At 41.4% G+C, this 15,363-nt stretch overlaps 1 pseudogene; it reads left to right on the top strand.

Annotated features, from left to right (window-relative positions):
- The first annotated feature begins 12,998 nt into the window (after positions 1 to 12,998).
- On the top strand, positions 12,999 to 13,619 carry LOC127043203 (60S ribosomal protein L17-like; annotated as a pseudogene).
- Positions 13,620 to 15,363: the final 1,744 nt, after the last annotated feature.

Raw genomic sequence — 15,363 nt, 5'->3', positions numbered from 1 at the left:
CACTTCCATTTTTACTTATGTCAGGTCACATAACACTGGATGATGAAGACTGAGTAGAGACACTTTATCTCTTGCTTTTGTCATGACACCTTTCGGTGTTATAACTGAGCTCTTCAGACATTGATAAGCAGGGGCTTCAGCTGCTAATATCCCATTTCCATTCCTCGCCTTTCCCACTTTGTCATCACCACTTGCTTTCTGCACAACCATCTGTGAAAGTAATCAAGTATTGCAAAAAGTTTCCAGCTGGAACTGTGACCTTTATTAATAGGGAAATTTGGTACTTTTGTTGACTTCACTAGGGATGGGCAGACTGGTATACTTTTTAAACCTGAAAAAAAAAAAACCTTCAAGTTCTCAGCACAGTTCGCGGGGGAGAAGAAACAGAATATTTTGAAAATATGTAACTATTTGGATAAAATACAGCACCAGATGTAATCTTTCCCCATCCATGTCCACTAGTTTTCTATCTGTCTCCCTCCTTGCTGCTTTCTCACCAAGTCCCAAACATCCATTCACAATCCCTCCTTCCTAACAAATTCTCCTTCCCTCCCAACTGCTATTCACCACCCGTGTAAGTCTAACAGCCCCCAGAAGAGGCAAAAAATGGAAGAAAGTCCATAGATTCCTCTAATAGGCTGTATTTTCTTGCTATTTTATCTGAACTAAATCTGTAAACTTTGAGAGGTTCTTCCACCATTTTAACAATAGAAAGCAAAGTTCTATTCTATCTCCATGTGTCAGACTAAGTTCCTGATCTACACTAGAAGGTTTTACTGCTTTAACTATACCGGTATAGTTACAGTGGTATAAATCCTATCATCAAATCCGCATTTGCTCCAACCCCTCAGACAGAGACCAACACCTACAAGATCTTCACCAAGCACTCTCAAAACTACGATACCCGCATGAGGAAATAAGGAAACAAATCAACAGAGCCAGAAGTGCACCCAGAAGCCTCCTGCTATAAGACAAACCCAAGAAAGAAATCAACAGAACTCCACTGGCCATCACCTACAGTCCTCAGCTTAAATGTCTCCAACGCATCATCAGTGATTTACAACCCATCCTGGACAATGATTCCTTGCTTTCACAGACCTTGGGTGGCAGGCCAGTCCTCGCCCACAGACAACCCACCAACCTTAAGCATATTCTCACCAGCAACCACACACTGCACCATAACAACTCTTACTCAGAAACCAATCCATGCAACAAACCTTGATGTCAAGTCTGCCCACATATCTACCTCAGCGACACCATCACAGGACCTAACCAGCTCAGCTACAACATCACCGGTTCATTCACCTGCACGTCCACCAATGTAATATACGCCATCATGTGCCAGCAATGCTCCTCTGCTATGTACATCGGCCAAACTGAACAGTCCCTAAGCAACAGGATGAATGGATACAAGTCAGATATTGGGAATGGCAATATACAAAAACCTGTAGGAGAACACTTCAACCTCCCTGGACACACAATAGCAGATGTGAAGGTAGCCATCTTTTGGCAAAAAAAAACTTCAGGACCAGACTTCAAAGAGAAACTGCTGAGCTTCAGTTCATTTGCAAATTTGCCACCATCAGCTCAGGATTAAACAAAGACTGTGAATGGCTTGCCAACTAGAAAAGCAGTTTCTCCTCCCTTAGTGTTCACACCTCAACTGCTAGAAGAGGGCCTCATCCTCCCTGATTGAACTAACCTCATTATCTCCAGACTTATTCTTGCCTGCATATTTATACCTGCCTCTGGAAATTTCCATTACATGCATCTGACGAAGTGGGTATTCACCCATGAAAGCTTATGCTCCAATACATCCGTTAGTCTTTAAAGTGCCACCGGACTCTTTGTTGATATTTAGTGCTGTATGGGGTCCCAGCTCCTACCTTACCATGTGATCAGACAAATACATAGGACAATAGTTGCAAAGCAGGGAGGAACCTAGCCATAGCTAGGGAGGAGAGCAATGTTTCTTCAGCCAGAAATGGGTTTTAAAGTGCTGTTCTGCTCTGAATAAAGACAATAAAAAATGCATTTTCTAACTGCTGGCTTCAATGACTGAGATACGCTTTTACTGTTTTTAGTTCATTAGGCCTTGTAGAGCCGGCACAGTTCACAGGAAGTGAGCTGGAGTCCATATGTATTTTAAATCATCAACAGAATTGTTTGCAGCTTTCTAGTCTGATACATCTGTGCAAACCATTTGAAGGCCATCTGATTTCACAGGTGTCATAATTTTGTCTCAACATCCTTTATTACTGGTGATGATGCACGAAATGTAAGGAAGCCAGCTTGACTCTCAGAGCTCAGGCAGGGTTTGCAGGGCTGGCAGTTTGAGAAAACTTTTCTACTTCTAAACTGAGCACATTTGACCTAGACAGACAGACCAAGAAAAAAAATGGGACCCTACAGCACTTTATTTTCCTACAATGTCTCTTTTCAGAATAGGTCCACCTGTTAAGGAAGGGTCTGAAAGAGGACACTTGGTTTAGAGTAAATGGAAAGTGGCAGTCATAGGAAATGACTGGAAAGAAGGCACACGAGAGAGAGAGAGAGTGAGAGAGATCCAGGAAGTAATTAAAGAGGATGTGGCAGAGTGAGAAGTGATATCAGATGACAAAAGAACAGATATTTTATGTTATCATTGCTTCAGTGACTAGATCAATTATTCCATTTTCTGTATCAAATCAGAACTGGAAGAAATATGACTACAGCTGGAAAGGTAGATTATCTTCAAAAACACTCTCAAAATTAGTAACATCAAATACATCAGCAAAGAAATCGTGCCTAACCCCATTCTTACAAGAGGGAAGGATGTTTGTACTAATACAGTAATTAGAAGTTGAAGGCAATTTCCTTTTATTTTAAAGTTATTTTCACAAAAACATCTGAGAATCTGGAGTCATCTTTGCTCCAAGTGTACTACCTTCACAGCCTGCCAAATGCATGAGAAGCAGACGCTGGTCAGAAATGGAAACTTTGACAGCAGTAAACCTCATCGCACGCAAGTACTTCTGCCAGACTGACTAATGCAATTAAATTGCCCTTTCCGAAGCAGAGAACAAGAATTTCACCTCTATTAATTTTATGTTGCAGTAGCACTTAGAGGCCACAGGCCCTCATTGTGCCAAGGACAGTAGTAAAAAACAGTTCCAGCCCCGAAGATCTCACAATCTAAGTAGGTGGGACAGACAAAAGTGGGGCTGGCGGGAGGGGGAGGGAAAGAGGTGGAAACCAAAGGAGGGGGACTTCCCTAAAATTACAGACAGAGCAGAGAAATGACTCTCAAGTCTCCCAAGTCCTAATCTAGTGCCCTATGCATTAAATCATGTCTCATGTACTTTAATGATCCAGCATCTTCCAAGTTGAATGTCAAGATGTCATATCACATAAGGATCCATTCATTTTCAGTCGCCTTTGTGTTTGAATCACATCCTTGTGTTTACATTCCAGTGCCTTTGTGTAATTATCAATTTGTAAAAAGCAAATCCATTTTAAATTCTACTTTTTCATTTGCACAATTAACCCCCCCGAAACTATACCAAAACCCACCCTTTCTGGATAGTGTCACCCATGTTAGGCCCACATTTTCACCTCACACACCACTGGTAGTTAACTGTGATATTTATTACCACTCTATACTGACAATACAAATGCTAAGTCCTCCAACTAGAGCCATCAACCAACTATTGCCAGGTGAGCTTGGGAGGAAGGTCTCTCATCTCCTTGCTCCTGCATGTATAATATTGCAAAATAAGGCTATACGTACCTTCTTCTGAAGCATCAGGGTTTAGTCACTGTTAGCTCTTTAGAGCAGGGACTTCGTTGTTCTGCGTATGTGCAGTACCTAGCATGATGGAATCCTGGTCCATGACTCGTGCTCCTAGGCTCTATGATTATACAAATAAATAATTATGATTAATAATATGGACTGTGGTCTGAAGCAGTTTATTCCTATCAAAAAAAATCACTACATGTTAAAAAATCACTGGCAAGGGGGAAAATATGGGTTTGTCTCTCTTTTTCGCTTCTCTATGAAGGTGACCTAAAAGGTTTTTCTTCTCTTCCCAAAACAAAAGTTTTTATCCTAGCTTCTTTTTTCCTATTAGAAATTCAGCTCTTGTCTGCCCTGCTTTCCCCTGAAAAACTCTGGATGACTGGAGAATTAGTAGGTATTAAAAACATCATGCATATGAAACCTGATCAACTGAGAGGAAAGGCGATTTTTAGTCAGGCCATGTAAGGTCTTATTTTTATTATTTAACTCTGCACCCTGGAAAATGTAGAGAAACAGCTGTGTTTATAAAAAATATTGTATTTCCCAACACACACACACACTCTCTCCCTACTCCTATTACCAAAGCTCTGGGAAAGCTCACCATTCATTTTAGGTCTCCAAGAAGTCTCTGAGCAGAACTAGGGAAGATGGAGATACCATTAACAATTCTCTCTATTTTATTACAGTTCTCACGGTGTTTGATGTTTTTCTTAAAGCTCCAGCCGCTGAAATCAGGTTACTATTGGAAAATCTCAGCTTTCATTTTAAAAAAAATTCTAGTTCTCATAATTACTGCAGACAGGGGGGAACCACATTGAAAATGTGAACCTTACAAGTTCCAATTCCAGAAGGCATATAAAAAGAACCTCAAATGTGTTGCTTGTTTGTCTTTTAAGCTTCACGATTTTTAAGCGAGTATAAGGATCTCTGAATCCTTGAGTTTTGCAATTCTGTCAATATCTCTCAGGTTAAAAAAACAAAACACATAGCAAACAAACAAAAAAAAAAGATACCTTTCAGACTCCCTTTATACACCAGAGAGAGGCAAAAAGGGACCATTTCCCAGATCATTTAAAAAGATTCTACAGATGCATTTTCTTGTATTTTCTTGGGATGAATGGAAGCGACTGCATCGTCCGCACCTGTAATTCTTGAGATGAGAGATGCTGTATTTACTATATCCATGCTGTGTGTGAATCAGAGTAAACAGACTCCACAGCAGAGATAGATAAGGCTGTTGTACATACAGGTCATAATTAGATTGCATTTACACCACAGCAAGAACAAGAAGTGCTGCATTTGGCTCATTCATATTTTGTGTGTTGCAGTCATGGGGAAACCCTAGTGAATCATGAACTGTGCTTTCCCTAGGGCTTCTCTGGAAATCTGCATCTCTAATAGAACTTCTCGTTTATTCCTTTCCCAGACAGGGGCCATTAACTTATTACAATTTGGTATTTTGGCAAAAAAGTGTTATTGTAGCATTTACTAAGTAGATCAAAATGTATCCTTACTTGCTAGACAGAGAACGGCCATCATTGTCAAAAAGCACAACTGTAGCATCTTCATCCTCAAATTCCTCCACTCTCTCCCTACTGAGGGCCTGATTCAAGGAAAAATACCCATGCAGGACACCATTTAGGTATATGCTCAACTTCAGTGTGACTTAAACATGGGCTGAAATCTATTCCTGTTCAGACCCTTATTCAGACCTATTGGGTCTAATATGCTTAGCTTTAAACATGAATGAACTAGGGCCTCAATTTAGAATCCAGGTTAAACCTGCCCTTTCTCATTAAAAATTTTTCATATATTTGATCAGATAGCCTCATATTAGCCTCTTCCCTTCTTTTCTCATCTAAGCACTGGTATCCTATCTAGTCCTTCCCAACAATCTTGTTACTCTTGTTGCAAAAGCGTTCTCATCTGCAGCGTCTAACATTGCAAATGAAAAGATAGAGCAATCACCATAAAGTTCGATTCTCACCTGAACACTGTTTTACTTCCTTGTCTATACCTGAAAGATTCTTCCCCCCACCCCATTACTGAATATTAGAGCTTGTTGAAATATTTTGTTAACCAAAAAAGAAAAAGAACCCCCTACGCCATCAGAGAATGTGGTTTCATCAAAGTTGATGCGCTTGCATGAAAAAATGTTGATTTAAACATGTTTTTACATTTTCCCCATTGGAAAATTTGAATTGACAGTTTGAAACTAAATGAATTTTTGTATCATCTTAAAATGTCATTTCATATTGGTTTTCGAAAACAAAAACATTTTGGTTTTCCATTTTCAGTTTTTGGATGTTTGGTGTTGTTTCTGCTACTCTCTTTTCTTTTTCCTCTCTCTCTCTCTCTCTCTCTCTCTCTCTCTCTCTCTCTCACACACACACACACACACTCACACACTTACTTTTATCCCAACTTGAACAGTCTTTGTGTTTTCCTACTTTTTCCAGTTGGAGAACAATATAAATAATGTAAAAAGTGGGTTTCCACCTACTTTTCTAATTTTAACCAGTGTCTAGTAGAAAAGGAGGGAGAGTTTAAAAGAAAAAAGGAGGCAATGAACTCTGAAAATCCAAAACTGGGAAAATAACATTTTTTTTTTTGTTTCTCAAAACGAAACATTTTAAGACAACAACAAAAGTTATTTCAACATTTTTTGGTTGTTTCAAAACAAAAAAATGAAAAGAAATTTCATTTTGTGCCTGGAAAAAACATTCTGCAGACAGCCCGCCATTTTTCATCACTATGGGATTTTGCCCCATTGGAAAAAACTGGGCAACAACTGTGGCATACAACAATTAAACTTGACTTCTGATTGAATGTACGGTCAAACAATGTCTATTGTTCACCTCCTAAAAGGTCAATACTGTCAAAGACTAGTGTAATAAATATCCACGTAGATAGCAAATTTTGACTAAACTCTGTGCATAGTAATAACCAGTCAGAATAGCCTGCTATTCACTTTGAAGGAGCTAAATCAAACATGCAAAAATCTCTGCTTCCTGATTATCAGAGCTTATCTGGTTATTAGTTCATTGGACTAAAATTCATTGGACTAAAATTCCCATTAATTCACTTTCACAATATTGACAGTCCTCGTTTGCAATCCTGATCAAAGAAAAATAATGGTTGGACAAAGAAAATATTGTGACTATTCATTGAAATGTGTTCACATAAAGTATATTTGCATGCTTATTTTGAAAGCTCTCTGTGGTTTCAAAGTCACTAATCTGGACTGGGAGGGGAAACAGTACCCTGTGGCCCCTGTGATCAGTCACAGTTTAAACAGTGAACCACAAAGAGTAAATACTTGAATCAGTCACAAACAGTTCATGTGAAATCCATAAACTGAAATATGTTTGGAAAAACAAACTCATAAAATCAAAGTCACTCAGATAATTTTGACCAGTTAACAAGAAGTATACAAAAATCAAAAGTTTCTTCTCCAAAAATTTGACAACACATAAAGGGGTAAAATTAATAAAATAAATTTTCAGAGAACAGTTCACACAGCTCTACTATTTGTCATCTTTCAGAATCCAATTTTTTCAGCACCTGGCATTTAATCATGTAGTTGTGATGGATCTGCTAAGCAGGGGACTACAACTCCCATCAATTAGCTACCCAATGCAAATCACTTTTCCTGGACCATTTCAGTCCTGAACCAGGAAGTGGCTGGGCTCGTTTTGGGAATTGGGACCAGCAGCTACATGGCAGGCAAGGAGCTGGAGGCAAACAGGAGGCAGGAACAGTATGCAGAGCTGTGAGTGGAACAGACAAGAGAGTGACTGCCAGATGTTACAGCTGGGTGTGGGTTTGCATGGACTTATGGGGAAGCAGCTGCAGGTAGAGGGGCCCTTACTTTTATAGAGGCTGGACAGGAGAGGGCACCCCAGGCACTAGGCCTGAACAGCCTTGACTCTCAATTGGACTGCCCCAGGGACCCAAAGAAGAATTACTGTTGCTCACTTTGAACTGTAACTGTTTAAGCCTCTGTACCTCTGTATTTACAACCTTTCCTGCCATCCCTAGTAAAATGCCCTTTCTCTTAGCCATGTGCTGTGTGGTTATTGGGCCCCACCAGGGCTAGCACCTAGGAGTTCTGGCTGCTGAAGTACCTGTGGTGCTTGCTTCCCAATCACAGTACACCAAGAATGCTAATGGCACCCTGGAGGTTTGGTGGGCTTTATTACTGAGCAACGGCAATAATTACACAGTACATTGCGACACTTCTGAAATTCATAGGTCATAACCAAGAGATTACCAGATAATCTTAATTATGGCAACTGTCCATCTCAGAAAACTCTGGTGTTCACACCAAAGCAGGCACAGGAGAAGGCTATACAATTTGGTTACTGTGTGTCACACTGCAGCAGCATGAGTGGCTAAGGCAGCCAGTTCTTGAGTGATAGTCCTTGCCCCAGATAATGCAGGTCTAAGGCACAGGGCCAGAGAATGAAGCTGGTGCACTACTAGTGCTTGAGGCCTTCTGTGCTTTCCTTTTTGCTCTCTTCATTTTCCCTCCCTTAACCATCCTCTGACTCCCTGGTGCAGCCCTCTAGGGTAGCCTATTAGTTGCATCTTCTCAGCTTGTAGTGTTGATGCTGAAAGTTTAAGTCTCCCTTACAAATGTCCTTCAACTTGAGCCTAGGTCTGCCCAGTAGCCTCAGAGCATCCACAAGTTCTCTATTCAAGAGATATTTTTGAATATGTCCTTTGTCCATCCACTTACTCTGGCCCTGCAGCTCTTCTTATACTGACCTGCTGGGCCCTGATTGGCTGTGTGGGAATCAGCCACTCTAGGCAGCTTTGAGGACCTCTCTACTGCCTTTTTCTGAGGCAGGGTGTGGCAAGGCCAGAAGGCCGCCAGCAGCGGGCCTCAGAGCCTAGTCCACCCCATCACACGCGCATATTCTCCATGTCCTCTGAAGGTAGGCCAAGAAGTAAAGGCCTTAATTTGCAACAAGAAAAATTTTGGTGAGATAGTAGGACAAATTTTCTAACTATAAAGGTAGTTAAACTCTGGAATAGTCTTCCAATGAAGGCTGTGGGATCCCCATCATTGCAGGTTTTTAAAAATAGGTTGGACAAACACCTGTCAGAGATGGTCTGGGTTTATTTGGTCCTGCCCTAGTGAGGGGGCAGGGATTTGATGACTTCTTGAGGTCATTTCAAGCCTACATTTCTATTATATGCTTGGTCAGTTGGCCTTTCTGTTGCAAGAATTAAGCTAGTCATCTAGAGATAGATTGTGCAGTGTAGTTGATCATAGCAGAACTTGTACACAACTTCTAGTTTGGCATTACCTATTAGAACTTCTGGTGTTGTCAACACACCTTGTGCTATAATCATTGTCTTCTTTAGACTGACGGTTAGTCCAAATTTGTCACAAGCACAAAGTTATTGCAAAGTCGCTCCTCTTCATTGCATGTGATGAGCACTGCATTATTATTGAAAAGAAGTTCTCTTATCAGTAGGTGTGTGACTTTGCTGTTTGCTCGTAGACAAGCAACGTTGAGTTTTCCATCTGACTCTTAGTGCTAGATAAGAAAGCATGACAAAGCAGCAGAGAGAAGAATATACCAAAGAGTGTTCTGCCAAAACACATCTGTTTGATTTCAAAAATGTCAGACTGATCACCATCACAGTAGACTGTAGCCTTCATGCCATTATGGAAGAATTGAATCAGACTGCTGCAGACTTGGGGACAAATCAGTTCTCTCTAGCAATTGGAAAGGGACCGTTCTGCTGATCAGGTCAAAAGCCTTTGGAAGATCTATGAAGGTCACATAGAGAGGTTTCCCTTGTTCTTGACACTTTTCTTGCAAAGTCCTTAGTGCGAAGACCATGTCAGTAATCAATCTACCATCATGGAAGTTGCACTGACTGTCTGGACATACATGTTCAGCAAGAACATGAAGTCTTAAGAATGATCTCTGTGAAAGCCTTGCCAGCAATACTAAGGAGAGAGATTCCTCCATAGTTGTTGAAATCACTCCAATATCCTCTGCCTTTATACAATGTAAGGATGTTGGCATCCTTCATGTCTTGTGGTATCCCTTTTTTCCTCCAGCAGGCAAGTAAGACATTGTGCAGATGTTTAAGCACGAGCTGACCTCCTTGGTTCAGTATATTAACTGGAATTCCATCTTTTCTTGTTGCACTTCCTGGTGCTAGGGAGGTGATTGTCTTTTCAAGCTCATTTATAGAGGGTCCTATATCAAGCTTTTTTTTTTTTTTTAGTCTGGAGCCTGGAGATCACATTTAGCACTGCTTCAGAAACAGAGATTTCACATGCATAGAATTTGTAATAGGGTTACAGCCAGCATTGCATCTGTTTGCTTCTGTCAATGATGATGTCTCTATTAAGAGATTTGAGTAGGGCAGTCTTCTCGACAGAAAGACATACTTATTTCTTGCTTCCATTGCACAGACTTCTTAGACCTCCATTCTTAGGATGGCAGCATTTAGTTTAATATATGTGTCATTTTGATGATTAATACTGCTTTTTTATTTTTACTTTTTTTCAGTTTAACCATTTTAACTTTCACAGGAACCTAAGTGGGAAGTTAGGGTTAAGGCAGTGCTGACAGTGGGGCTGCAGGTGCTCCCTTCACAGCCCAGGGGCCCAAGGCATCCAAACGCAAGGTACGGGGGAGGCTGCTGTCCTGACCCAGTGGAACAGAAACCACCCCACTCAGAGGCACAAAGAGGAGGATGTGCCCATGACTGCAGGGGAGGCCACCCCAATGCTGAACAGCTCCTGCCTGGGGATGGCTCCTGCACTCCTGGCCATGAGTGAGTGAGGCCGGGAGAGCAAGCCTGCAGAGGACTTCCTGCATGGCCATGGGGCCGGTGATGGTGGATCCTTGTGGGTAGTAGGTGCAGGAGGGGCTACACTTGCCTTACTGTAATCAGTGGAAAATTTCTGTGTGATTGTGAGGAGAAATCAATATTTAACAATGACTCCTGATTTAAATCAAATCCCGCCAAACCTACCCATCCTCAAAGGATGTTTGTATCTTCTCTCACGTATCGAGTCAGTATGATTGAGCACACAGCCTTGCTGTTCAATGCAATGCTCTCTTGGCCACCCTGAGGTATCTTGGGAGAGGAGTTCACGTTGTGGCAGAGATATGCTGGGCATTTTGCTTCAATAACTGGAAGCGTTTCTTCAGAGCATGCTGCAACCCAGTCTTCATCTTGTCCAGTCTTTTCACCAAACACTAAGGTTGCAGCTATATGAGTATTCATCCTGAGTGTGCATCAGCATTCAGGGGATGTGCAGTCGATGACACAGATAGCTTCCTTGAGATTCATAGTGAATTGGAGGCATCTTTCTTGGTCTTTTGTGATGTTGACGTTAAAGTGTGGACAACAGCTTTGTTTGGTACAAGAGGATTTCCATAATGAAAGCCTTATTTTGCAACATACAAGCTCACAGTCGGTGCCACAATCTGCAGTGTGAAAACTTGGAGTATGGAAGTATCCTGTAGGTGTTTTCTACGGGTGACAAATCCAGCTGACACCTGTGTCCAGATCTGGGGTCTCTTCACAAGACCTTCCAGTGGTGATCACCACGGAAGTAAGTTTTGGTAATACCCAGTCATCAGTGGGTGCAGAGTACCAGTAGTCTGTTCCCATTGTCATTCATTTTCCCCCACACTCATGGTGACCAATGCACAGTGACCACATCTCATGATCTGAGCCAAAGCTAGCACAGAATCCCAGTAGATAAAGTCACTCGCCTGATATTAGCAGCAAAGAGTCCTGTGGCACCTTATAGACCAACATGCATCCGACGAAGTGGGTATTCACTCATGAAAGCTCATGCTCCAATACGTCTGTTAGTCTACAAGATGCCACAGGACTCTTTGCTGCTTTTACAGATCCAGACTAACACAGCTACCCCTCTGATACTTGTCACCTGATATTAGTTTACTGATGATGCTGTGAAGTTCTTGATAGAACAAATCCTTCTCTTCAAAGATGAAAGAGAAAAGCGTCAAGGCATATGTACAGATGATTTTGGCAAAGCCACCTGTGGCAGATATTCTTAGTGATATATGTTCTGAAGTTGCAACAGAACACTTTTGCAGTTATATTAACTGGCAGAGTCACCCACTACTTAAGTGTGTTAATGTGTTCTAGCACAAAATGTGAAAGATAAAAGAAGGTGGAAAACAATATTGCCAGTAATATCAGTAATAGCCTACCAGAATAGCTGGGAGACAAACATTCGGTTATTAAAAGTGATAGAACAGAATTGCCTAATTAAGCTCGACAGCTTGTTATGTACAATGGACTGGGGCCAAAATAAGATCATGGTTTTATGGCTGTTATTGCTCTGTTCATAAGTGTCTGGGGAAATTAGTCAGTTTTCTAACTTACTAGATATGGTTGACCAAAAAAAAACCTAGAGCATTTGAACTCAGGAGATCATTTGGATGTTTTTGAAGATGAGGTGATCTGTCCAGTGCTTGGTCATACAGTACACAGCAAAGTGCAGGTCACTCTCCTCGCTGATGAAGTTTAACTTCAAGGCCAGATTTTCAGTGACAGCATCCATTTTTGTGGATGCAATTTTGTGCTCATAAACACTCGAGCTCACCATGAATTCTGGATGCAAGTAATAGTTAGGCATCACGTCACTGAAAAGTAAAATATGCTGGTGTAAAGGTGCACCCACAAGAAGAAAAGAGCTGGATTGCATGCTAGGCTGGAAGTCTGGCCCACTGTCCCCTAGGTGCCAGCAAAAGCTCCACAACAAATACATTCCCTGCCCCAAAGTGTTTACAAGACAAACACCAAAAAATACTAGAATGGGGAGTGGTGTGGGTAGCTGGAACACTTCACAGAACAGGTTTGTTCTTCAGGTTTGAAGGCACTTGGCAAAAATGAACTGGGAAGTTTTTCCACGCATAATAGGCAAGATGAGAGCAGGGATAAAGTTAGGACTGAGTGAAAGAGAGAAGTTTAGGTAGAGCAGAGAAAATATGAAAAGAGGGAGAAGGTTCTACCATTCACGGGTAATGAGTGCTATAGTTACAGTTTGATTACAGCTTGCATTCTGTCTGAGAAGAAGAAAAAGTGTGCCCAGCACGTTCCATCATTTTAGGAAGCCATTTTTTTCTATGAAATTGTGGTGTAATATCCTGGGAAACATGAGACTGGGGTTCTGTCTCCATTTCTATCATTGACTTGCCGTGAGACCTTGAACAAATCACTTAACTGCTCTGTGCTTCATTTACCAGCCCTTCACTTAAGTTCTGAAAATGGTCCGCTACTCACTTCATCCAGAGAACCCCACCAAATCATGCAAGTTAAGGGGTTCTACCCTTCGAGTCCACTTCAAGCACACTCATGAAACAGCTCAAGCTATCAAGAGCATGCATATCCAGAACGCCACTAAATATTTAAAGGATGTGACCCTAAAAAAGCAGTATGTTCCCTTCCATCATTACAATGGTGGAGTTGGCAGATGTTCTCCAGCCAAGCAGTCGGGCTGGACACAGGGGCGTTGGCCTAAAAACAGTGCAGGGTTCCTACTGCACAGGCTCAAAAATGCTGAGAGTAATGCTGAACTCAAATTGAGCATATCCAGGTCAACAAGGCCTCCCCAGATGCACAGGCGTACCTACAGAGCTCATGGTCGTATCAACCCCTACGTGAGCTCCCCCTGTCATATTGAAATGATCCTCACTGAGAAGGAGCAGATTATTCCAAAGCCAGAAGAGGAAGTTGCTCAGAAGAAAAAGTCTCTCAAAAGAAGCTGAAGATGCAAAACTTATGGCTCAGGAGTAAATCTGACATAACAGATGTACATAAATAAAAAAGAAAACAAAAAACTGCGGTGTGACTCCTTAACACCATTAGTAAGGATTCAGAGTGGCAGTCGTGTTAGTCTGTATCCGCAAAAGACAGGAGTACTTGTGGCATCTTAGAGACTAACAAATTAATTAATTATTCTGAACTCCATTAGTAAGGAGTTCAGTATAATCATATGCAAAGCACAGCACTTTAATAGCTCTTAGAAATAATGTTGAAATTAAAAAGGTGCTATAGCTATGCAAAGTTCTCTCTCACACACACTGTCACACAGTCCAGGTACGTAAGATTCTTTTGCAAAAGTTTCATTTCCCAAACCCCCACAATCAGTGTAAGCCAAAGTCCAGTTGTTGACATTTTATTGCCTGTTTTAAAAGAGTATTTCCAGTATTGGAACAACAGCAGCAAGTTACCAGAATGGTTGCTTTGAAAGAGTAATAAAATCCTAAGCAAAGTGACCTTTGGATTATACACTCTGTCAAGTTATTGAATTTGAAAGTTTTCTTTGTTCATTTATTTGGCCTAGCCACCATACTGTTTTTGTATTTGTATAACCATAAATGCCGTTGTTGCTCCTATAAGTGTCTAATCCTGCTGTACAAATTGACCAGATCTGCAGAAGAAGCTGTCACCATAAATTCCCACAGCAAGCAGCACACTGAAAACCATATGCAGCCCCACAGTGTATTGATCATTAAAATATTATGTTGTGGTTGCACCTAAATGCCACAGCGGGGTTGGCCTCCCACTGTGCTAGGTACTGTACAAATATAAGTGACAGTGCTTTGGGGCAATCACTGATTCCAGAATAGGAATTTGAATGCTTATGGCTGCTTGGTTTTATATATTCACTGTTTCAGAAGGTGGAGGAGAGACCAAGGGAAAGGAATGAGAAACAGGGGTGTGTATGTATGTAGGGCAAGAGTTGCTGTTGGAAAGAAAACCAAAGCAGGCCAGGCACAGTATAAGGCCAGTCTATGGAGCATTAGTAGAGTGGAGTTAAACCAATGGAGAATTTTCCACCTCTTTGTGTTGTGTGATTTTTGTATCCTCCACAGTTCTTCGCAGGAGGTTTGTTTAGGTAAAAGTTCAGGGAACTCAATGTTTTGGGCAGTGAAGCATGAGAAAAAGTCCTTGACAATTCAGACATGGGAAGTGTTAAGGAAGTTGAAGGCTGAGTGCCCACAGAGTCCAACTCTGCTGTCACACTAGTTTTACACTCGTGCATCTGAATCTAGGAGCTCTACTCCTAATTTACGCTAGTGTGAGTGGGAGGAAAGTTGGGTCTTATATAGAAGAAATTAGCCTTAGGAACACATTTCTCCAGCAGACTGGCTTCATTAACACATTGAATTTATACAGCACTTTAAAAACACTAGGCAAGATTTCCCTTCACCAGTCCCTCTGAAGCAGGTAAATAGCCTAATCCCCCATTCTGCAGAGAGGAGACACATAACTTGTCCAAAGGTCAGAATCAAAACTGAGATTGCCTAGATAAGCTGCCTACATAATCCAACAGGCCATAGTGCCTCAGGTACATTTCACTTAGTGAGTGGACAAAGTCTAGGATGACCAGATGTCCCGATTTTATAGGGACAGTCCTGATTTTTGGGTCTTTTTCTTATATAGGCTCCTATTACCTCCCCACCCCCGTCCCAATTTTTCACACTTGCTGTCTGGTCACCCTAACAAAGTCATCTCTGCAATGACTTCAGTGGAGTTACAGAAGGAAGGAATGTAGCCCACCA

This window comes from Gopherus flavomarginatus, chromosome 1 (assembly GCF_025201925.1).
Source record: "Gopherus flavomarginatus isolate rGopFla2 chromosome 1, rGopFla2.mat.asm, whole genome shotgun sequence".
Classification (NCBI taxonomy): Eukaryota; Metazoa; Chordata; order Testudines; family Testudinidae; genus Gopherus; species Gopherus flavomarginatus.
The sequence above is the reverse complement of the archived record's forward strand: the minus strand, read 5'-3'. Positions and strand labels throughout refer to the sequence as shown.